Source organism: Carcharodon carcharias, chromosome 14, assembly GCF_017639515.1.
Source record: "Carcharodon carcharias isolate sCarCar2 chromosome 14, sCarCar2.pri, whole genome shotgun sequence".
NCBI classification, from domain to species: Eukaryota; Metazoa; Chordata; class Chondrichthyes; order Lamniformes; family Lamnidae; genus Carcharodon; species Carcharodon carcharias.
Genome location: NC_054480.1, coordinates 23,172,932 through 23,198,380, shown reverse-complemented (window position 1 = coordinate 23,198,380; position 25,449 = coordinate 23,172,932). Strand labels below are relative to the sequence as shown.

The following is a 25,449-nucleotide window of genomic DNA, read 5'->3' as shown; positions in this document are numbered from 1 at the left end:
TTTAGTATCTCAAAGTTAATGGATAGCACGAGTGCGATTACAGAATATGAGCCTAGCAAAGATGATTCATTAAAAAGGTCAATTAAAAGTTGCGTCCCTCCAACTCCACCACCATTTTAACAATGAATCATCTAACATTGTTTAATGACATGAGGAAAGACTAATGAGATGGAGCTACAATTTTTGTTACACTTACCAAGGTGAATATGTTCTTTTGGGGAATGGATCTTTTCCCATTTCAGGCACTCAGCTATAGTACAAACACCGCCAGGTAAATATAGCACAATTAGATGCAGAGTAAAAGTTCCTACTGCTACTCAAAAGTGTACCTCAACCCAAACCTCAGAACTGCATCTCCAATTGTACAAATGTACTGTTTCTTCCCCCAATTTTCCCATCAGTCATTTTATAACTGAATAAGTGTACAATTGATATTAAATTAGGGAAAGATTTATGCTGTTGTGTTATGTTCCCAGCTGATGTTAGTACTGGATAAGTCAAATCCCAGAGTGAAACCTGGCTTGATAGATCCTAACTTTGTTTTTTTTTAAAAAGTCTTTTACTGAACACATTCACAAGAGTCTGACAGTGTACTTTTAACAAAGAATGAAATGTTTATCAAACAAGAAAAATGAGCTATATTACACTACATAAAAAAGTTGGGAAGATTTCAATACAAACACCAGAAAATGATTCAAACTCTCACTACTCCTTTTATCCCAGCAATACCCTTACAGACACAAAAACCCAGTCAAGGTTTACCACTAGCTCAACACCACAGATTCTTCCTTCAGCTAGCCCAGTTGCAAACAGTTTTCTTCCGATGGATGTGAGCATTCACTAGATGCTTTTCCCTCAGTTGTTATCTCTCCATGAGACACCTAAAAATCGCAATCTAAACACCCTATTACTTTAACTTCAGAACAAACACGAGTTCCCTAAACTCAGCTCCCCAGCAGTCTTGCGGGGTTTCTCACTAGAGAGCTCAGAACTTCTGCCTTCACTCTCTGGTAGACACACACTGACTGAACTGCCCTTCTGTCTTTCTTTGTTTGTTCCTGGACCCCTGTTGCTAGGCAACAGCACAGATTTCTACTTTTTTCTACATTCACTAAACTACTAACCCCTTTGTAACCTCTCTCTTCATTTCAAGGATGGCAAAACCTCACTAAAAATGCATGTATACAAACAGGACCTCCAAACTTCCCAGCACCCAGCTCACAAAAAAAAACTTTAAATTAAACTAGAACAATGTTTCATCTTAAGACACAAACACAAATATAAATTAAACTCAAAGTTATACATTGTTCCGAACAGTTGGCTCATTCCTGCTAGGAACTGGGCTGAGACTGTCCAAAAATATTTCAGATAGAACTCTTGCACTGCCTTTAGACAGTTCCATTATACACTACAGTTTTCAATCTGAGGTGAAACTTAATTGATTTTTTCCTATCAAAGCTTTAAAATATAATTGTGAGATGAACTCAAAAAGCAGACAGAATTCTTCATATAGGAAAACCAAGAATATCCAAAGCCAGAGTTCAAGGATAGATTCATTTTAATTACATCTATGAGATTTCATATGGAGTTGCTTAGTAGTTGTGCTGGTTTGAAAGAAGGATGTGTAAAGTACCAATATAAAATTTCTATTAACAAAACAGTCTATGGTGACTAATGTTCAGTACTTTGCCAATAGGTGATTGGTCGAAAGACTAGTGGTCAATATTGTTGTGATCTGATTAATCAAAAGGATTCTAGAACAGGGTTTTTATAATCTGGGGCACAGCCCTTAGAAAGCTACGAGAAATTTTCAAGGAAGCTGCCAAGAATAACTAGAATGTGGGCCTTGTGCAATGTCTCAAATGAATTTTTAAACCCGCGCTTCAGCACCCTGAACAACTCAGCCAACATCCCGCTGCTCACAAGGCGGCTCACAGCTGCAACCTTTCAGAGTGCAGTCCTCACCCAAGCCCAGATCTGGTACCCATGCCACAATTTAGTGCCCAGGAGCAGCAACCAGTTTAAAATCAAGTAAAACAAAAATAACATCAAATTGTACAACTATTTTTTATATGCAAAGGGACCGTGGATTTTTATAACATGGGAGGAGCTCCTCAGAAGCAAAATGGTTGAGAACCCTTGCTCTAAAATGCACCATCACACATTTACATTTTATCAGCACTATACAAACACAAGTAGTTGTTTTAATAATATATGCAAATAGATTATCTCAACATGTTTCCTTGCAATCATAGCTCCCTAATAAATAAAAATAAGTGTCACCATCAGTAAAAGTTGTATTTATATTGATCTGAGTCAGTTCACAATAAACCGCACCTTTGTTTCTTTTGCCTTTTAATGAAGGTCATAGGCGTGTTGAAAGCTTCACAAATTCTGGCTTCAACCAGTATCTACATTCCTACCACGCCATGTTCAAATATTCAAAATTGTTTCACTTTACATAATTTAAAAAAAGAACTGATATGTCTACCCTCCTTCCTCCCTGCACCAAACAAAAAAAAAATTCCCAAGCAACTGAAAACAAATAATTTAAATAGTTGGTTGTGGCATTTATTTAAATTGCTATTATAAAAATTAATTACATTAGGCAAAACTTCCTCTTCAAGCATCATATACGAATAGTGGGTACCAGGACTAGGTATATGAGGATGATGAGAGTCTGTGTTATAATAACCCAGCAAAGAACCATTATGTTCAAGAGGGGTAAAAACAAAAAACTGCGGATGCTGGAAATCCAAAACAAAAACAGAATTACCTGGAAAAACTCAGCAGGTCTGGCAGCATCGGCTGTTATGTTCAAGAGGGGGGTGGTGGGGGGGGGGAAAAGCAAGATTTCTTTATACTTTTTTTGGTAATTCTAACATTACTAAATTAAAGTGCACATTGGCCAACTGATTAGGGGATGATAGCATAATGGTTATATTACTGGACTTGTAATCTAGAGACCTGGACTAAATCTCCAGAGTCATGAGTTCAAATGTAGCTGGGGATTTTAAGTTCAGTTAATTAAATAAATCTGGAATAAAAAGTGACCATCTGGTTCACTAATGTTCTTCGCGGAGGGCAATCTATTATCCTAACCTGGCAAGGCCTATGCTGTGGATCTAGAGTCACACAATGTGATTGATTCTTAACTGCACTCTGAAATGGCCTAGCAAGCCGCTCAAGCTGTCAAGGAGGTGGCTCACCACCACCTTTTCAGGGGCAATAAATCCTGGCCTTGCCAACACCACCCACAACCCATGAATGAACAAACAACAATCCGACAAATTTGATAATAGCATCTGAAAAGATTAAACAAATGTAAAATTTCATTAATTAATTTTATTTGTGTGAGGTCAGAAGAAACAAGAATGCAGCACACACAATTGGACATTTGAAGTACTTCAAAATATTTTTATTGAATTTGAATGGTCTTCCAACTCAACTGAAGACAATTATATCTTACTGCTGACAGTTCCCCTCGTAGACACGGGTATGTGGCAGAATGCTGTACTTATCAACAATGGGGTTCCTTGTGGATTTTAATGACCTTTCAACTAAACAAAATGTTTTATATTAATAGCAACATTTTTTATGTTTATTCATGTGCCAAAAAAGTTGAAAATGATCAGCATTTTTACATTTCTAAACACATTGGAAAATACTGAACTCGATATCCACCAAGGTACACAAACTGATATTCATTCAGCCTATAAATGTAAACCCTCAGATTATCACGCTTTTCTCAATTTTTCAGTGGAGTCTTAGCAGTCGTTGATGATTATTTAAAATTGACAAACTACAGCTTTAGAAAATCTGATAATTAAGAGGTGAGAAGTGGATTCAACTGTGTTATTGTTCTGTACATTAGATTACTACGAAAAATCTTATTAGAATCTTTGCTACAACCTATCTTTTTAACAGTACAGAACACAAATCAAATACTGTGGGTGGCTGGGTCTTTTTTAAAATACATTTCAGCACATGATCATGAGAAATAAAAAATGTTTTAAACCACCATAAACACCCTTGCACAGAAGCATTCATAACCAGAAAGTTATCCCCAGTGTTAAAAGCAATTAATTTGCTTAAACATCTAAAGAGGACTAATAATATCTTATTTAATTCTACTATTCCAGGCAGGAAGCCTAATGAGATCTGTCAATTTACAAACATCTTATGCACTATACTAACAAATACTGCAACCTTCAACAAGCATACCAGAAACTGAGCTTAGGAATTTCACATAACACGTTCACCATCTTTGATTCCACTGCTTCTGAATAGAAAATTTGAAGGTGTTCACGCTTTTGCAGACCACACACACTATTGCTCTGGTAAAATCTACCATTTACCAAGAATATTTTTCAACAAGTCCAAAGCTAACAAAATCAAAATATATTCTAATTTTGTTTTAAAAGATAATTTACAAACAGATGTAAAATCTGGTCCTGTTTATTTATTCTATCAAAAACTCTCATTCCCTGCATGTGTGTAACAGTAATAAATAATGCTACTGCAAGTGAAAATAAATCTACTGAATGTACCGACAGTTTCCGAATCAAACATTTTTTATACACAATTCACAGTAGAACGTTATTTTAGTAACAATAAAGCTAAAGGCTATATATGGATTCCTTGTTTACAACACTATTCTTTCATCTGTGGAGTTTGCATTTGAATCTTGGCCAGACAAATAACATGAAAGTTTCTTTCAGCAACAAGAGACTAGTGCAATGGTTTTGGGCACAATATATAATTGGCCACAATTCAACACCAAATTAGTAGTCTTACTAAAGTGATAGCAAAAATGCCTATTATGGAAAGTTAAAACAATATGTTTGTATAGCTGGAAACAATTTTCGGAAGTTGGGATTAGGGTGCACTTCAAGGGCAGAACACAAGGAACTTTTCAACATGATATCCATATATTAAAATATATTTGCGGTGGAGCAGGTGGGAGGGGAAGACTGGGGGTGCTGATGTCTATACTTGGTACTGAAGTGGAACACTACATCCTCACCACAAAATTTCCAGCTTTCCCCAAAAGGAATGGACAGCACCCATGGTTTCTAGAAAAGTTACCGATTCATCAAAGCCCGGGCATTTCACAAGCTTCTTCACTGTTATTCTTTTTTAAAAAAACAATGTCAACTCGGTCCAGATTCTGAAGAGGGCACCTTATTGAATTAAAACCAAAATATCAAATGATGATGACAAAGCATAGAACACAAACTAGCTTTTAATCAATTTATAGAAATAATTTAAACCTCCAGTACATGGTTACAAATGTTTTGTACAACTGTTTACCTAATATTCATATTTTGCTTTGTGAATTGACACTGGACACAAATTCAAGGACCCGGGCTTACCATGGCTCCCAACAAAGAGGTTTTGCTATCTAAATGTTCTTCAAAATAAAAAGTACAAATGCCAACAGTTCAAAAGCACTCATTCCTTACGAATAAAGATGTCAGAATCTTCTTTGGTGGTGGTGGTGGTGGTGGTGGGAGGGGGGGCTGCTGTCTAAGTGCCTTAAATGAAATCCATTCATGAAATACAGTATATAACTTAAGCAGACAAATTGGGCACATCAGAATTCCAGATCCTGTGATTTTTGAATGAATTTTGTTCTTGACATTGCATCACATATAGAATATTGGAACTTAAAGCATGCAAATTCTGGTGTTCAATTGAAATTTTTTTTTCTTTTAAAAAATGTGGGATGTAAAACAGACTGCTGACTCGCTATTGTCCATTTTACAATATTGCATAAAAACCTTCAAACTGTTTTAATAGCTGGTATTCAACCATTAAAACCTACACCACTTTTACAGGATTATTTTAATACACACTGGGTTGAAACATACACCTCCGGCATTAGCTCAACTCACATAAATTTGTTTATATACTGGTCATTAAGCTAATCTGGAAACCTAATAAAATTGAGTTCTCCCAACCTCCATACATTCCTCATTTTAAAATCACATAACAAACAAAAGCATCCATAATAGAATTAAACCTCCTTACTCATGATCATAAATACATGGGGAAATTGAAACTTTTTGTACATTATCCTCTACATCAGCATTTGTTAAAAAAAAGTTTGGTTGGACTCATGTAAACAATGGCTTAGCTGACAGCACAGTTCTGACAGCACAACACATTTTATCACTAATGTTATTTCTACACCATCAATTTCATAACCCAATAAAATACCATTTTTTCCACCTACTGATATCAATGTAATCCTAAACTAGCATACTCGTTCAAAATTTTCATTTCATGTCTTATTACTCACATCATAAAGGTTGTCCTAGTGGCACTTCTTTCACAGTAGCCTTTGAAAAGCTAACCAAGGAAGTTCAAAGCACTTAGCTGCAAAACAAGTTGCATATGGAGTAAGTAATAAGAGTAGGCTTGGATCATTTAGTATGGTTATATACAAACAAAGAGATCAGATGGCTTTTATAAATCACTCAAAACTTCGCTCGAATTACAACATCCTCCGGATCTCAAGGCTATGTTACAACCTCTGAACACATTCTGAGCCAGATATTATTCACTCTCTATTTGCCATTCAACAGTGTTAACACCTACATATTGCACATTAACTGCAGAAGCAACTTGATGTCATAATGGTATGCAAGGTCATACTGGGTTTAGCCACAATATAGCAAATAAAAGACCTGGAACTGAAATATTGAAATCTAACCTCTGATTGATGCACAGAAGTACATTATTGCTATTCAGAGTATGAAGTGATACATTTTGGAAGGAAGAATGAGTAAAGGCAATATAGACTAAACAGTACAATTTTACAAAGGCTGCAAGAAAAGAGAGGCCCAGGGGTTCACATACAGAAATCTTCAAAGGTAGCAGGCCAAGTTGTCAAGAATGTTTTAAAAATATCATGCAGGGTCCTAGGCTTTATAAGCAAAGGCATAGAACACAAAAGCAAGAAAGATATAAAACACTGGCTAGGCCTCAACCTATTTTGTTGAATTCTGGTAAAAGCAAAATACTGCGGATGCTGGAAATCTGAAACAAAAACAGAAAGTGCTGGAAAAACTCAGCAGGTCAAGCAGCATCTGCAGAGAGAGAAACAGAATTAACATTTCAAGTCCATATGACCCTTCTTCAGGGTCATACTAAATTAACCATACTAAATGATCAAAAAGTTAACTGTTTCTCTCTCTCCACAGATGCTGCTAGACCTGCTGGGTTTTTCCAGCATTTTCTGTTTTGTTGTCGAATTTTGGGCCCAGTCTTTAGGATGTCAAGGCCTTGAAACAGTTGCAAAGGAGATATGCTAGAATAACACCAGAGATGGGGGAGGCAATGGTGTAGTGGTATTGTCGCTGGATTAGTAATCCAGAGACCCAGGGTAATGATCTGGGGACCTGAGTTTGAATCCCGCCACAATAGATCGTGGAATTTGAGTTCAATTAAAAGCCTAATGATGACCGTGAAACCATTGTCGATTGCTGTTAAAACCCATTTGGTTCACTAAACATCTGCTGTCCTTACCTGGTCTGTCTACAAGTGACTCCAAACCCACAGTGTGGTTGAATCTTAAATGCCCACTGAACAAGGGCAGTTCGGGATGGACAATAAATGCTTGCCTAGTCAGTGACGCCCACATTCCATGAACGAATAAATAAAAAAACACCAGAGATGTAGAACTTCAGTTACATGGAGAGGCTGGAGAATCTGGGATTGCTATCCTTAAAAAGGTTATAGACAGATTTAAAAGAAGCAAAGTCATGAAGGATGTTTGGAGAAATAGTTTCCACTGGCAAAAGGGTTAGTAAGCACAGGACACAGATTTAAAAGGTAACTGGCAAAGAATCAGAGATAAGATGAAAGAAAAAATTATGATTTATTATGATTATGCCTGAAAGGGTGGTGAAAGCAGATTCAATCATAACTTTCAGAAGAGAATTGGATAAATTGGAGAAAATTTGCCAGGCAATGAGGAAAAAGCAAAGGAGTGGGACTAATTGGATAGCTCTTTCAAAGAGCTGACACAGGCAAGGTGGGCCACATGATCTCTTCTGCTATATGTCTCTTTGAAAAGAAATCATTAGTTAGATGATTCTGAATAAAAGAGCTAATATTTCAATCTCACGGAAACATCCACAAGTGTAACAGCAAATTTTCAATTGCTCATATTGTCTTACAAAATAATGAACACAGCAAGACTTACTTCTCCGTAAACCATAGCTTTTCAGACTAAATATAAATTTTATCAATGCCAGTTTCAAAAAAGAAATAATCATTAAATTCTGCCTTATTTTGTTGGTCTACAGTAATAGAATTTTATAGCACTTCACATTTACATTGATATCAAGGACTTTTAGACAGGGAGTTTGGAAAGATGATGAAATCCCTGATCAGTATCATTACTGGTGAAAATTTGTGAGACTGTGATCCAGATCTTGCAGTAGTGAGGCCGCTGAAACTTTCAGCGTTCACCATCATTACCCCTCTGAGACTGGCAAAGAAAGTGGAATGGCAGTTAACATAGAACAAAACCCCAAAAATCTTCTGCCAGCATGTGGTAGTAAGAAGCAATGTGGGTTCTATTTGGGACAAAGAGGGTGATATATGCTTAATGCCACAGGGCAAGGCTAGAATACTTTTGAGTGCTTTGTATCAGTGTTTACCAAAGGGGGTGCTGACAAAATATTGGTAGAAGCAGAAATGGTTGAGGTAATGGATGGGGTGAAAATTGATAAGCAAGATGTAATGGAAAAGCTTGACTAATCTTTGAATATTTTGATGGAGTAACAGAAGGCTGATGAAGGGGTGTTGTCTATATGGATTTTAAGGAAGTGTCTGACAAAGTACACCATAAAACAGTAGTTAGCAAAATTGAAGTACACGGAATAGGGAGGTCAGTGTCAGCTTGGGCAAAAAATTGGCTTACGAACAGAAAACAGCAAGTTGGGAAAATAGTTGTTTTCAGATTGGAGGATAGTAGGACAGTGGTGTTCCCCAGGATTCAGTGCTAGGACCAATGTTTTTTTTTAATAGAGATAAACAACTTGGATATTAGAATACAAAAGGAGAAGTCCAGACCACCAGAGATTGCTAGGTGTTTGTGGGAAGCTTTCCTCGAGCTCAGCAATGACTGTCATCGCTTTGCTGCTGACAGTAAAATCTGGGCCAAAAATCAGCATCATCATCTGTGTCCTCTGCTTACTAACCCTTCTCCCAGTGGAAACTATTTCTCCAAATCTACACCATCAATATCAGCATTTGATGATGATTAAAATAAACAATCTCTCAAAAATTTTGGATGCCATCTCCTCCACCAGGTGCTAATTCCTGTTCCACCTTACCATACTCTGGCTCTGAAGGAACACCTGCTGAATCCTCCGCCTCCACAACAAAAATCTGCAACCGACACCAACAAACATGCCTCTCCTCACATGAGGCAAGCAGGAAAGGAGGGACTAGAGTATCTGGCTCATACTATTCAGCCAATCACTGCTGTTGTTCTGGCATTGTCCATGTCGGCCAATCTGGCTTGTAGGCTGTCCCACATTGACAGGCTACTTGGCCAATGACTGCTGTTGTTCTGGTAGTATCCAAAGCAGGCAAATCATCAGTGGTAATGGGAGGGATCAGAATAAAACCTATACAGGATTCAGAACATGTGGCGCAAAATAAACGATTACGAAAAGAGGAAGTGGACATTGGGAAAATATTGGAAAAGGTTGGAATTCCACTCAAAGTCAGAAAAGTCTCACACCCTGTCTTCATAAAATTTGATGACTTTTCAATGATTTTGGGCCTTTATTGTAAAATTTCCTTTACTTTTCCAGGTTTCCAATGGCTTGTGGGAATCCTGTCAACGAAAACCACTGCATCTTTTTCCAAACCTTCTTTGCAAAGGCACATTCAGGCAACAGTCTCTTCACCGCCCCGGCAGCACAAAGGGCAGTATGCAGTGATGCCAAAACTCCAGGTGTGCATCAAGATCTATAGGGTTTGAAAGCTCTTATGAGGAATTCTGCTAAATGACTTCAACAGTCTGCTCAAAGAATCACCTGACCGGATCTATCACCATCTTTTCCCGCAGGGCCTCAGGGACATTACACATGGACTATTGCCTGATGGACCTATGGTCAAAGATATTTTGCTGCACAAACTTTTCTTCAAGAGAGAAGTGGTACGGCACAGTCTAACTGGATAGAGCATTCTGCTGCAATGTGGCCAGGCCTATCTTTTGCAATACCAAGGACAGATAGAACACTTCAGTACATAGTGACACTTGGGCTTGGGTGTACTGAGGGTCCATGTACAGCTTGAAATAGCCACACATATAGCAGACCATTAGGGTGAGGGCAACATAGGGTTTTTTTAACCACCTTTATGTAGAGATTTGTACATCGAGTCCCTGTGGACACAGTCCAACTTCAAGCAGAAGATGGCTCAGGTAACCACTGGGGCACAAGAGTAAGGTCTGGGTCAGACCTGTACCACATACAGCAACGCCAAGAGCACATACAACCATCAAACAAAACTGACTTTGAGCTGAAAGTCATACTCTGGTTTAATTCATAGTTACAAACTCCACCTCAGGGACTTGATGCTGAGAAGCTATTTCAGTCGATTGAGATTAAATCCAGTCACATTTTGAAAGAGCTATGAATTCTGTTGACCAAGGCTTTAGGCTTTTTAAAACAATACTAGATTTTGAAAGAGGAAAACTTTCGAAGTTTGAAGATAAGTTTTGGTTTGTTATAAAATTATATACCAAAACGCGTTTACAATTACCATAATTGGGATCAGCTGCATGGTCTTTTGAGGCATAAGGTCTTTGAATGATTGTGATTATTCATTTGAATTCACTTATCCTTAACAAAGATTACTAGTTCACTGTACTGAAAGAATTGAGACATAAGCACAAAGCACATGGGAAATGAAAAGCTATGTTTTCTTCCAAGTCTGAAGTATAGAACAGATTTGGTTGGAAATATTTCTGTAAACAACCTATCACTTACATTTTCCAGTTTTTAATCATGTTTTTATTGATAACTGACCACATTCCATATAGGACATGGCCAGTACTTATATGCACCTCTTGTGCACATAATATTTTCTTAAAGAGAAATCTTTGAAAATCTGACCACAACTGCCATAAAAAAACAAGCTGATAGAAAATAATTAGGTACCATTTTGTTTTATTCAACAAATGTCAAATGCAAAAATTTGAAATAATAACTTCTTGCAGTGTAAGCTTTAGCAAGTTGAATCAAACGTAGTGGAAATGCTAAATGAAACAATTCCTTCACTAACATAAGAAATGAAATCAAAGTTGCTATTGCAGTCATTGAGAAAATGTTCTAAGTCCACTACTCTCCTCGTCTTCATTATGCTAGCTTCTTTTCTCTACTGCGAGCTAACTCCTTACACCCCCTCTCCCACCTCCTCTACCCTCATCTCCAACAATAAGTGTGAGGAGCTCATCAATTTCTTTGTAGCTAAGACTGTCATCTGATCAGCTGCCTATACTACTTCTCCCTAATCCACTAGGTCAAACTTCCCCCAAGGCTTCCATCCCCATGTTAGCTTGCATCTTTCTCTACTGGCTTTCCTATCTCCTCTCATGCCCTCTCCAAACTCATCTTGTCCATGAAACCCATTTCTTGATCCTATTTCCACTTCCCAACTTCCCTTCCTGCCTCCCATTTCAACTGATATTGTTAATGTTTCTCCCTCCAAGTTTCTGGCCCTCTTTCCTTCGATCATCAGGCCTCTCTTCAAAAACTCATTATCTAACCCCTCCAGTCTGGCAAACTACTGCCCCATCTCCAACCACCCTTTTCTCTCCAAAGTCCTTGAACATGTTGTCATTTTCCAAACTCATGCCCATTTTCCCCAGAACCCAATGTCTGAATCCAATCAGATTTCTTCCAATGCCACAGTACTGAAATGGCTCTTGATGAAGTCTAAATTACATCCTATGACTGCACAAGGGGAAACTATCCCTCCTCACCCTTTTCGCCCTGTCTGTAGCTTTTGACAGAGTCAGCCACACTATCCTCCTTCATCCAGTATAGCTTGCCATGGCTCCACTTCCCACCCTTGCAGTGCTACTCCAATGTTCAAGGATCTGTCCTTGGCCCCTCCTATTTCTGATCTATATGCTGCCTTATGTAACATGCTATGAGTTTGAGCACATGTACGCTGAGGGAACCCAGTTCTATCTCACCACCACCTCTCTTCCCCTCTACTATCTCTAAATTGACAGGTTGTTTATCCAACATGTCGTGCTAGATAAGTAGAAATTTCCTTCAATTCAGTATTGGGAAGACTGAAGCCAATGTCTTTGGTCCATTACATTAAATCTGCTTCCCCTGCCACCAAATCCATTCCTCTCCCTGGCAACTGTCTGAGGAACCAAAGTGTTTGCAACTTTGATGCCTTTGAGCTTCTGATTACATATCCACTCTAGCATTAACACAGTCTATTTCCATCTCTGTAACATCATCCAATGCCACCCCTGCCTCAGCTCATGTGCTGCTGAGACCCTCAACCATCTATTTTTACCTTTAAACTTTACTACAATAATGTCTGCCTGGCCGGTCTCCTGCATTCCAGGGTAGACGGTGACATAGTGATAATGTCACTGGATTAGTAATCCAGAAGCCCAGACTAATGCTCTGAGGATATGGGCTCAAATCCCACCATGACAGATGGTGGAATTTCAATTCAACTAATTAATAAATCTGGAATTGAAAGTTGCTCTCATAATGACAACTATGAAACTACCAATGATTGTTGTAAAAACCCATCTGGTTCACTAATATCCTTTAGGGAAGGAAATCTACTACCATTACTTGGCTTGGCCTACATATGACTCCAGATCCACAGCGATGTGGCTGAAATAATCTATCAAGCCTATAAGTTCAAGGACAATTAGGGATGGGCAAAAAATGCTGGCCTTGCTAGCGATGCCCACATCCCATGAAAGAATAAAATTCTAGCCTCCTTAAACTGAGGTCATTTAAAGCTGTGCTGCCTGTGTCCTAACCCACAGCAAGTCCTGTTCATCCATCACCCCTGTGCTCAATGACTTATATTGGATTCCAGTTGAACACCACCTCAATTTTAAAAATTCTCATCCTTTTTTTCAAATTCCTTTTTGGCCTCACCCCTCCACATCTATAGGAACATAGAAGCAGGAGTAGGAGTAGGCCATTTGGCCCTTTGAGCCTGCTCCGTCATTCGATAAGATAATGGCATCTGGTTGTGGTCTCAACTCTACCTTCCTGTCTGTTCCCCATAACCCTCAACTCCCTAACCAACTCAGCCTTGAATAAATTCAATGGCCCAGCTTCCACTGCTTTCTGGGAAAGAGGATTTCACAGACTAACGACCTTCAGAGAAAAAATTCTCATCTCCATCTTAAAAGGTCTTTTATTCTCAAACCATGTCCCTAGTTCTGGTCTCCTGTAATCTCCTCACCCCACAGTCTCCAGAGATACTTGTGCTTATCTAATTCTGGCTGCTTAAGCATCCCCGATTTTAAATTGTTCCACCACTGGTGGATGTGCCTTCAGCTAACTCGACCCCAAGTTCTGCTCCGCCTTAGACCTCTTCCCCCCTCATTCCTTCTTTAAAAAACTTTCCTTAAAACCCACCTCTTTGACTAAGGTTTTGGTCATCTGCCCTAGTATCTCCTTATGTGGCTCGGTGTCATATTTTGTTTTATAATACTCCTGTGAAGAGCCTTGGAACATTTTATTGTATTAAAGGAGCTAAATAAACACAAATTGTTGTTGTCGTATAAATACAAGTCATTGATATCTGTGTGCCTGAATTACTGATTTATTTTATTATGAAAGTGCTACATAAATTTATCATTGTTCAGTTCAACTTTTTATAATGGATTCTACAAATTTCACCTTTGTTTACTACAGGAAACTGGAATCCTACTTTCTAAAAATCCAGCAGATTCTTTAACAACCCACTGGCACAGCATATTATAATTTGTCCCTCTCAGAAAGTTCATGGGTATAAGCTTTTGCTCATTCACTGTTCTCCAACACTTTCGTGGATGATGCAATTGCTGGAGTGACTGAAAAAAAAAACGGCTGAAGCTCACTGTTCACCAGCTACTTTCCCGAACTCACCAATCTCCTATAACTTCCCTTTTCCATCCCTAACCTGCTGGCTCCAGCATCGAGTAGAACCACCCATCTTGTGGCTATCAATGCATGTGTTGCATCCGATGCACTGGACAGCATAAACAAACTGAGTGGCAGGCATCAGAGCAGGGCAACAATCAATGACCCAAATCTGAGAGACCAATTTCAGCACTCCTGCCAAAAGAATTAGATACAATTGTATTCCTTAATTATGCTTTTCTATGCCGAGGTAGGAGACAGAAGTGAATTAGAATTGTATCGACCTTGCAGGCGGTCATTACTGCAAATAAGTTGTCAATCCACATTTCAATAAAAAAATCCTCATTCACCCAAATATTCCTGTTTAAAGTCACAAATACACCCGAAGATGATGTTTGCCTGGTAATTCTTGCACTTGAAAATCAACATTTGATTCAGTTGTACACCAGTGAAATCAGATAAAACAAATATAAAGTGAGTTTTTGCTCTAGTAGCAAGCAAGGCCTTTCAGTCTCTATTCTAAATCATAATGATATCAAAATATATAAGGTTATTTAATTACAGAAAACTGACAAGTTACTTTAGAATTATGGCTGCTGCCAGTCAATATTGTTAAAATACAAAAACTGCTGCAGGGAAGAGCTATGTCTTGCATAAAAGTAATTGTTCCATTGTAAATACATTTCTTTTGCACAGTTCAGTAAGAGTGGATATGACTGAGTACTGTTTAGTTCAACAATTCATTTCAAAAATGGTTAAGTCAAATGGACTTCAAAATATGACAAATGAATGTTTCACCAACACCTTAAATGGACAGTCAGGAGGGCATGGTTTAAATCGGGAGGGCGGATCTTAATTCAGGCTGAGTTTATATGGAGAACCTGAGGGGTCTTGACAGGGTCGATGCGGAGAGATGTTTCCTCTAGTGGGAGGATCAAGTACTGGGGCCACTGTCTAGAAACAAAGGGTTAGCTATTTAGGACAGGGATGACAAGAATTTTTTTCCTATGAGAATTGAGTGTCTTTGGAACTCGCTGCCTCAGAAGGTGGTGGAAGCAGAGCCTTTGAATATTTTGAAGTCAGAGCTAGATAGGTTCTTGATAAGCGAGGGATGAAAGGTTATCGGGGGTAGGTGGGAAAGTGGAGTTGAGGTTACAATCAGATCTGCCATGAACTTATTGAATGGCGGAGCTGGTTTGAATTGCTGAATGGTCCACTCCTGCTCCTAATTTGTATGTTCGTATGCAATTGCAGACATTTTCTTTGCACACAATTCTGCTTGATGACAGATATATTTGACAACTAAATCTGATTGGCAAGATACATTTAGTTTTATTTTGTTACTGGTTATGCTTCAAAGGGTAGCAGGGCTTTATTTCTCAGGCAGTATGCATGGAGCTCACCAGTTAATCCTGAGGACATCAAGATAGGAACTCAAAACCACATGGGTTGGATTTTTATTCTCAAATGCTGGCAGTGAGGTGCCTGGTAGCATGTGAGAAACCTGGAAATTTCAGCAGCACATTTGTCAGTGGCTTTTTAAATGCAGCCACTGTATTTGCATCTGACCTCTGGATTTCCTGACCAATTAGCATGAGTAGGTGTGATAACAACCCAGAAGTCAATTTCAGTTGCTAAGATGAAACTGGAAACATTGCCCAGGTGTTTCAACAGAGCGAAGAAGTGTATCAATGGAATCGCAGCTTTGCAAATCAGCACTCTGCTTCAGTGATGACCCGCTAAAGCTGATGCCAAATGTTGTAAGGCCTACAGGGAGATTCTGTTCCATGTCGACAGGAGGAAGAAGCCTGCCACAGTGAACACTAACATGCAACAACAAGCTGTTCAGGTAGGCCATGAGAGGGAGGATGGGGCAAAGAGCCACACAAGTGGGGACTCTGCTCAAAGGGCTTCCACTTCTCAACCATTGTCCTCCCCTTACCCCAGTCAGTGTCCCAAACTGTGCCTCCTAGCCCTATGACCAAGTCTGCCCTTGCATAAGTGCAGGTTGTCAAGTCTTTGGCAGAGCCCTCAGGGGATCTAAAACCAAGAGAACATCGGCCCAAAGCATCTTAGCAGTCAGAGGAAGGTTACAAACAGCCTGCATCTACCTCAGCTGAATCCATGGGGGTTGCAATACATGGCAGTAGTAGAAAAAGGAAGGAGCAAAGATTTGTAGTTCCAAAGTGTGTTTGGCATAGTGTCAGCCTGTTTAGTTTCTGTTTAATTGTTCTGCATGATTAAAATGATTGTTTCTTCCATTTCCCATACGTCACAAATGGTCTTCTCAATCGTGATGAATGGTAACACAAGAGTTAAAGATGAGTAACGGGTGCCCGTAACAGGATGCTTTGTTGATTGTTGAGCTGCTTTGTGCTGGGGGATGGAAGCGGCTGTGGATTCTGAATTTTGCTGTCAGATGGGTCCACTGCTTCAGTCCAATTGAAGCTTGTCAAAAATAGGACATCCTAAGCAGCAAGGTGGACCGCTGCCCTCAACATAAGCATTCTCTCCTCCTGTTTCTCTTCATCATGCTTCCCCCACAGATTGTGCTCAGCAAATTCCTCCTCCTGGAACTCTAGTCCTCATTGCTGCACTATGCTGTGCAACACACAACACAACATTACCATTCTAGATTCCAAGCTGTTGCACGATGAAGAGCACCCAGGGCTGTCCAGGCACCGAAAGCGTATCTTCAGTATCCCGGCTGCTTGCTCAACGACAATTCTCATGGTCTGATGGCTTTGTATGTCACCTATCAGGGTCATTAGCCAGTCACTAATTTTACTTCGAGGGATGAAGACCTCTGGGAGATGTGACTGGCACAGGATGAAAACATCATGACAGTTCTCTGGGAATCTTGCACAAAGATACATGACGATGATCTTTTGGTAATTGCACACAGGCTACACATTGATAGAGTGCAAGCCTGTGCAGTTGAAGACAACTCCAGGGTAATCTGGGGGCATCATGATTATTACATGTATAGTTGATGATTCTCTGGACCCATGGGAAGCCAGAGCTACAAAGGCAAACACCTGTTCATTCTGATTGGCCACAAAGTGCAGACAATGCTTGGCAAATGTGTCATTGATCACGTGTGAGATGTTTTCATGGGCAGCAGATAGTAATATTTGGTAAAATATCTTAGGAAGGAGCCAGAGGTGAAGAAATTAAGGGCAGTGGGGACTTTAACAGCCACTGGCAGTGCACATGCACTTGATCCACCTTGCAGCAGGTTGCAATGCCAGCAACTGCCTGACATAATACTTGAGCTTCATGAGACACTGGTGCTTAGTCATGTCCAGAAAGCTTATTCCCTGCCTCTAAACCCTACGTTGGAGTATCACTTCCTTTGAGCTGCACTTTATGCTCATCCTTTTTCTGTGGAGCAGCAGGTGGGTGAAAAGGCTGCTGTTGCTCCTGCTAGTGGCACTGATGTTGCTGGTTATCTTCTTCCTCATCTGAGGTCCCAAGGTAAAGGTGCATAAGCAGCACCAATGCTGAATTCAGCACTAATGCTGAAAACAGGGGAGGCGTTGGCACAGTGGTATTGTTGTTAGTAATCCAAAGACCCAGGGTTCGAATCTCGCCACAGCAGATGGTGGAATTTGAATTTAATAAAAATCTGGAATTAAAAGGTTTAACGATTACCATTGTCGATTGATGTAAAAACCCATCACTAATGTCCTTTAGGGAAGGGAATCTGTCATCCTTACCTGGTCTGGCCTACATGTGACTTCAGACCCACAGCAACGTGGTTGACTTTTAAATGCCCTCTGAAATGGCCTAGCAAGCTATTCAGTTGTAACAAACTGCTACAAAGTCATAAAAAGGAATGAAACCAGGCGGACCACCCAGTGACGGAAACAATAACGGCAATCACAGCCCTGCTGACCCTGCAAAATTCTCCTTACTGACATCTGGGGCTAGTGCCAAAATTGGGAGAGCTGTCTCAGACTATTCAAGCATCCTCACGAAATCATACCTTACAGATAATGTCCCAGACCATCATCATCTCCAGGTGTGTCCTGTCCCACCAGCAGGACAGACCCAGCAGAGATGGCAGCACAGTGTATACAGTCGGGAGGGAGGTGCCCTGGGAGGCCTCATCATCGGCTCCCGACCCCATGAAAACTCATGGCATCAGGTCAAACAGGGGCAAGGAAATCTCCTGCTGATTACCATGTACTGCCCTCCCTCAGCTGACGAATCCGTGCTCCTCCGTGTTGAACATCACTTGGAAGAAGCACTAAGGGTGGCAAGGGCGCAAAACGTACTCTGGGTGGTGGACTTCAATGTCCATCACCAAGAGTGGCTTGGTAGCACCACTACTGACTGAGCTGGCCGAGTCCTAAATGACACAGCTGCTAGACCGGGTACTCTGTCATCTAGGACTCGGTGGTGAGGGAACCAACAAGAGGGAAAAACATACTTGACCTCATCCTCACCAATCTGCCTGCCAGGGATGGATCTGTCCATGACAGTATTGGTAGGAACAACCACCGCACAGTCATTGCGGAGGCGAAGTCCCAATTTCACATCAAGGGTACCCTCCATCCTGCTGTGTGGCACTACTACTGTGCTAAATTGGATAGATTTCAAACAGATCAAGCAACTCAAGACTGGGCATCTATGAGGTGCTGTGGGCCATCAGCAGCAGCAGCAGAATTCTACTCGAACACAATATGTAACCTAATGGCCCCGCATATCCCCCACTCTACCATTACCATCAAGCCAGGGGATCAACCCTGGTTCAATGAAGAATGCAGGAGGGCATGCCAGGAGCAGCACCAGGCATACCTAAAAATGAGGTGTCAAGCTGATGAAGCTATAACACAGGTCTATTTGCATGCCAAACAGCATAAGCAGCAAGTGATGGACAGAGCTAAACAATCCCACAACCAATGGGTCAGATCTAAGCTCTGCAGTCATGCCACATCCAGTTGTGAACGGTGTTGGACAACTAAACAACTCATTGGAGGTGGAGGTTCCACAAATATCCCCATCCTCAATGATGGAGGAACCCAGTACAGCTGTGCAAAAGATGAGGCTGAAGCATTCACAACAATCTTCAGCCAGAAGTGTGAGTGGATGATCCAGCTCGGTCTCCTCCGGAGGTCCCAGGCATCAGATATGCCAGTCTTCAGCCAATTCAATTCGCTCCACGTGATATCAAGAAATGGCTGAATGCACTGGATACTGAAAAGGCTATGGGCCCTGACAATATTCCTGCAATAGTACTGAAGACTTGTGCTCCAGAACTTGCTGTGCCCCTAGCCAAGCTGTTCCAGTACAGCTACAACACTGGCATCTACCTAGCTATGTAGAAAATTGCCCAGGTATGTCCTATACACAAAAAGCAGGACAAATCCAACACGGCCAATTACCGCCCCATCAGTCTACTCTTAATCATTGGTAATGGAAGGGGTCATCAACAGTGCTATCAAATGGCACTTGCTTAGCAATAATCTGCTCATTGATGCCAGTTTGGGTTCCACCAGGGCCACTCAGCTCCTGACCTCATTACAGCCTTGGTTCAAACATGGACAAAAGAACTGAACTCCCAAGATGAGGTGAGAGTGACTGTCCTTGACATCAAGGCAGCATTTGACTGAGTGTGGCATCAAGGAGCCCTAGCAAAACTGGAGTCAATGGGAATCAATGGGAAAACTCTCCACTGGTTGGAGTCATACCTAGCACAAAGGAAGATGGTTGTGATTGCTGGAGGTCAGTCAACTCAGCTCCAAGACATCACTGCAGGAGTTCCTCAAGGTAGCGTTTTAGGCCCAACCATCTTCAACTGCTTCATCAATGACCTTCCTTCCATCATAAGGTCAGAAGTGGGGATGTTCGCTGATGATTACACAATGTTCAGCACCATTCGTGACTCCTCAGATACTGAAATCGTCCATGTCCAAATGCAGCAACACCTGGACAATATCCAAGCTTGGGCCGACAAGTGGCAAGTAACATTCGTGCCACACAAGTGTCAGGCAATGACCATCCCCAACAGGAGAGAATGGCATTACCATCACAATCCCCCACTATCAACATTCTGGAGGTTAACATTGACCAGAAACTGAACTGGTCTAGCCATATAAATGCTGTGGCTACAAGAGCAGGTCAGAGGCTGGAATCTTGCGACAAGTATCTGATCTCCTGACTCCCCAAAGCCTGTACACGATCTACCTGTACACCTGGACAATATCCAGGTTTGGGCCGACGAGTGGCAAGTAACAATCGTGCCACACAAGTGTCAGGCAATGAACATCCCCAACAGGAGAGAATGGCATTAACATCACTGAATCCCCCACTATCAACATTCTGGAGGTTACCATTGACCAGAAACTGAACTGGTCTAGCCATATAAATGCTGTGGCTACAAGAGCAGGTCAGAGGCTGGAATCTTGCGACAAGTAACTAATCTCCTGACTCCCCAAAGCCTGTACACGATCTACCTGTACACCTGGACAAGTGCAGCTCCCACAATACTCAAGAAGCTGGACATCATCCAGGACAAAGCAGTCTGCTTGATTGGCACCCCATCCACAAACATTCACTCCTTCCACCACCGACACAGTGGCAGCAGTGTGTACCATCTACAAGATGCACTGCAGGAATTCATCAAGGCTCCTTAGACAGCACCTTCCAAACCCATGACCACTACCATCTAGAGGACAAGGACAACAGATAATGGAAACACCGCCACCTCTAGGTTTTCCTCCAAGTCACTCACCATCCTGACTTGGAAATACATCACCGTTCCTTCACTGTCGCTGGGTCAAAATCCTGGAACTTCCTTCCTAACAGCACTGTGGGAGTACCTACATCACATGGAGTACAGCGGTTCAAGAAGGCAGCTCACCACCACCTTCTCAAGGGCAATTAGGGATGGGTAATAAATGCTGGCCCAGCCAGTGAGGCCCACATCCCATGAATCAATTAAAAAAAAAATTGCTATTTGACAGATGGGTCAGATACACTAAACGCCAAAATAGCAGAAATGATGTAGAAGTAGTGGAAACCACTTCCAAAGTAGTAAAAGCACACTTTCAGATCAAGCCCTATGAGCAAAAGGTTTTCACTCAGGCATGGAAGCAGGTGTTACATCTCATTGCTTTTTTGTCTGTCATTTGCTCAGCCTCCTCAAATCTCACTGTTTTCTCACCTTGATGTCATTGGGGAGTTCCACAAAACCCTTGGAACCCACACGCAGTTAGTTCAAACTCACAGTTTAAACGGGTTTTAATGATCTCTCTACATATAATTGACAATCCACCTCTCCCACAAGATTTCCTGCACATAGCCGAACATGCTGAAATTAAAGGCGGAAGTCAACTGTTTTACAACTTCATCAATTTCATCCTTTTTAATTCATTGCAGAATCCCAAACCAACTCGCTTTTACAGGTTAAGAGCACCCTCCAAGAGTCCAATGAAAGCCTGCAGCAACTTATATTAAAAGAAACAGATCCAGGTTTAATATAGTTAGCAAAATTCTATCTTTCTCTTCCTTTAAGATGCTACTTCAAAACTACCTATTTGACCAAGCTTTTGGTCACCTGTCCTAATGTCTTGATGGCTTAGGGTCACGTTTTGTTTGGTCATATTTTTGTGAAGCACTTTGGGACATGTTACTGTTAATTGCACTACAAAATGCGAGTTGTTGCCATGTCCTTCACTATTTAACATTAGACAATAAGTGTGAAATCCTGAAAAAATGAAACTTGCCTGTTATTTAATAAAACTTCTTTGATTCTTACATGGGATGTGGACATTGGTGACAAGTCAAGCATTTGTTGCCCATCCCTAATTTCCATTGAATTGAATTTCCCTTGGCTTATACAGCCATTTCAGAGGGCAATTAGGAGTTAACCACATTGCTGTAGGCTCAAATTCATATGTAGGCCAGACTAGGTAAGGACGGCAGACTTCCTTCCCTAAAAGAACACTAGTGAACCAGATGGGTATTTACGATAATTGATAAAAATTTCACGGTCACCATTACTGAAACCACCTTTCAATCCCAAATTTATTAATTAACTGAATTCATTAATTATTTGATTTTAAATTCCACCAGCTGCCATGTGGATCTGAACCTAATCCCCAGAACATTAGCCTGGGCCTCTGGATTACTAGCCCAGTGACATTACTACACCACAACCTCCCATTGCATAGTTTATAGCCCAAGCCATCCTCTCATCATTTATTGTTTTGCAAAGTCAAAGCAAACAGAAGTGAACAGTAAATCAATTAACTACAAACTTGCAGAGGAACTAAAAATGGAAAAGGATGCCATATATCTTGTGACTTTAAATGTCTAAATTTGCAGCAAATTAGTCTAGGTTATCCTCTTATCAGAACCACACATGCATGATATTTTTGAAGGCCTATTTTAACAAACTACTTGCATATGAAGCTGATATTATCATGCATGTATCACAAATCCTCCAACTTCAATGGACATTAGTCATGGTTTTTACATTATAAATAAAACATAGCAAAGTTAAAATCAAAGTAACTCGTTTCTCCAACTCCCATGTCCTCCACTGAATAGCTAATTGACAGGAAATAACTTGGTTACTTAGTTAATTTGGCTGATTATAAAGATGAAATGATCAAACACGTTATGTGATAGACACAACTGTCCTCTGGTATTGGGTTCAAAGAAAGAAAAAAAAAGTGTTGCACGTGTGGGTTATAAATGGATGGGAACTCTGAAATTTTCTTTGATTACCTTTAGCTATGAGTTTACTTTAAGCAAAAATCTCCCTTGAGAATTAAATGGTTGATGAAATCGATGGAAAAGGCGATCAGGAGGCAGACAGAGAGTTACCTTGGTGAAATTTTGTTTTTAAATATGAAATATACCTTTTTAGCAGTGGCCACAAATAGACAATGGATATCTTGAACACAGCACACTCTGCTTATGCAAAGGGCTTAATGCCTGTCTCAACATAATGCTATTCTATATGATCATACATGGGCCAAACAGTGGAAGGAGATAAAAGTGGAGATCTGTAAACAATTCAGAAAATATGCAAGATCAACAGGGCAATAATACTGGATGGTTTTATTTATTCCATGATAGACTAGAATACAGGTAATGCAAGTTATTAATTGGGAAATGCATCCAAGACAGCGTCCTAGATCAGTGGATTTCTAATCCAAGGACAAAAGAAACATTACTTGATTTCATTCTGGTAAATGGAGTGAGCACAAGAGAAGAAATTGACAACAGTGGCCATAAAGTGTCAGGCTCAAGGTAAAAATACAAATGGATTATGCCAAAGTGAGATAAAAGGGTATCGGACCAAATTGACAGGGCAAAAAAATTAGCAAATAGGTCAGCAGATCAATGAAAAATCTTTAAATGAGATGCACAGAAAACAAATATACTACTATAAAAGATTAAAAGTTATGAAATTATTAAACCATTATTCTCTCTCTCTCACACACCCTTTTAATTTCCCCAGTATATGCAACATTTCGACTCCCTTAAGCACATGAACAGGAACAGATTTGAACATCTTAGGCCGACAACTGGTTTAACTGTCGCCAGATCTTGCTGCACCACATAAAGCTTATTTATTGATCCTGCTCTCCATTACTAAAACTGTACAGCAGAGGTTGAAAAGGCATGTATGTGCAGAGAAACAATGATCACATGAGCACATAAAAGTCAGAATGAGAAAAGTAAAATTATAAATTTGTTAAAACCACTAACTGAAAGAAAATGTTACAATCACCATGTTTGTGCTAATGACATTCTTAGAGGCATTACCTTACCAGAATTAATGATCTTGATGCTTTACAAAGAACCTGAACATGTACAGCGGCATTGAAGCAAACTCTAGGCAACTGTAATCTTAATGAATAATGAATTCACTTCTTGAAAGAGAACACCAATGGGCAGTCATTTTTAATTGGCAGAATAACCATAATTCTTGGCACCTATCTTTATTTAATCGTTTTTAAAAAAACATATCATGTTGAGGCTATTTTGTTAAGCAAATGTGAATCTTTATTCAATGGTTCAACATTTTTCCTGCTTTTTCTGTACACTATTTCTATCACAGATGGGAAAGTACTCACATCATTTATTTTGTGTTCCTAGCACAATGTTTTTGCATGTCAGAAGGCAGACAAGACAATTAGAACATCTTCATAGTAACCAGCAAGTTAATGCAGTATGATAGGGGTCAGCTCCTGTAACAGAAATACAATCATTCTGTCTAAATAGGCTGGAATGCAGTTACACAAGCTGCATTACTTACTACATGAATGCAGGCTGACCGTCACAATAAAGGGTGTGCTATCCAATGAAACAGGTCACATTTTCTACAGCATATGTATTCAAATGTTTTTAGCTAAACTAATTTAGAACTTTTAGCAATATTTACTACGCCAAATGTTAACTTTCTGCAAAAAAAGGACAAGGGCATTTTATGTTCTTCCTTAATTAAGCAGCAATGCTCTCTTCAGACGCATAAACCTGAATTAAAATGTAAATGGCATGATTAAAAAAAAGGTAATCATCCCAGATTTTCTTTTCATACAAAAAAATGATGAATTTATTAGAATATATGTCACACTAATAATGGCCTTAGCTCGGTGCTAGCCCTCTCAAGAGTCAGATTGGTGCTGGTGAGGGGAAAATCAAGCCCTACTACAAGCTGTCACTGATACAGTACTGAGGGGGGGAGATGCACTGTTGGCTTGCTGTTGGATGAGGCATTAAACTGCCACGTAGACATAAGAAGGTCCAAAGGCACTATATAAAGAGGAGCAAGGAAGTTGCCTTGGCTAGCACTTATCCCTCAAACATCAATAAAAAAATTAGTTAGTCATCTCTTTGCTGTTTGTGGAACCTTGCTCTGCACAAATTGGCTGCCAGGGTTCCTCACTTCAAAGTACTTAATTGGCTGCAACATGCTTTGAGACTTCCTGAAGTCAAGAAAGATGCTATATAATGCAAGTTTCTTTCTTTCTTAAAATACATGACCTCAAAAGACATGCCTTATGCAACCCTGAACAAGAAAGAAACAGAGGAGCATTTAACTTGTCCAGTTGCATAAAAGGAGCCAAACAAAGGAAGCTAATTCATTAATAAGCCTCAATATTCAAAGTCTCTCTGGAAATTTTTCTCATGTGTACTCATCTCCCTCTTCAACTTGTTGCTTTCCTCCTCTAAAGGCTTAGCAAAAAATTTAGAAACAAAATCAAAGTCACAATTCTAAATCCAATCAAAAAGAACTTTCAGTGTTATGGCCTGAACGTAAATGTGTAAAAATTTTAAC

The 25,449-nt window shown here is 40.1% G+C and overlaps 1 protein-coding gene across 7 annotated transcripts in view; it reads right to left on the bottom strand.

Moving 5' to 3' along the window:
- LOC121287096 (oxysterol-binding protein-related protein 2-like) overlaps window positions 1-25,449 on the bottom strand; it is a 74,079-nt gene that overhangs the window by 30,114 nt on the left and 18,516 nt on the right. For 2 of the 7 annotated variants that reach the window (XM_041204625.1, XM_041204623.1), the window contains exons 2-3: window positions 24,245-24,358; window positions 6,305-6,381 (exon numbers count right to left, since the gene is read on the bottom strand). The exons of 3 other annotated variants lie outside the window; for them this stretch is intronic. The gene's annotated coding sequence lies outside the window, so the exon portion shown is untranslated. The remainder of the gene's footprint in view (window positions 1-6,304; window positions 6,382-24,244; window positions 24,359-25,449) is intronic. 2 more of the 7 variants (XM_041204624.1, XM_041204620.1) reach the window with 1 other exon arrangement.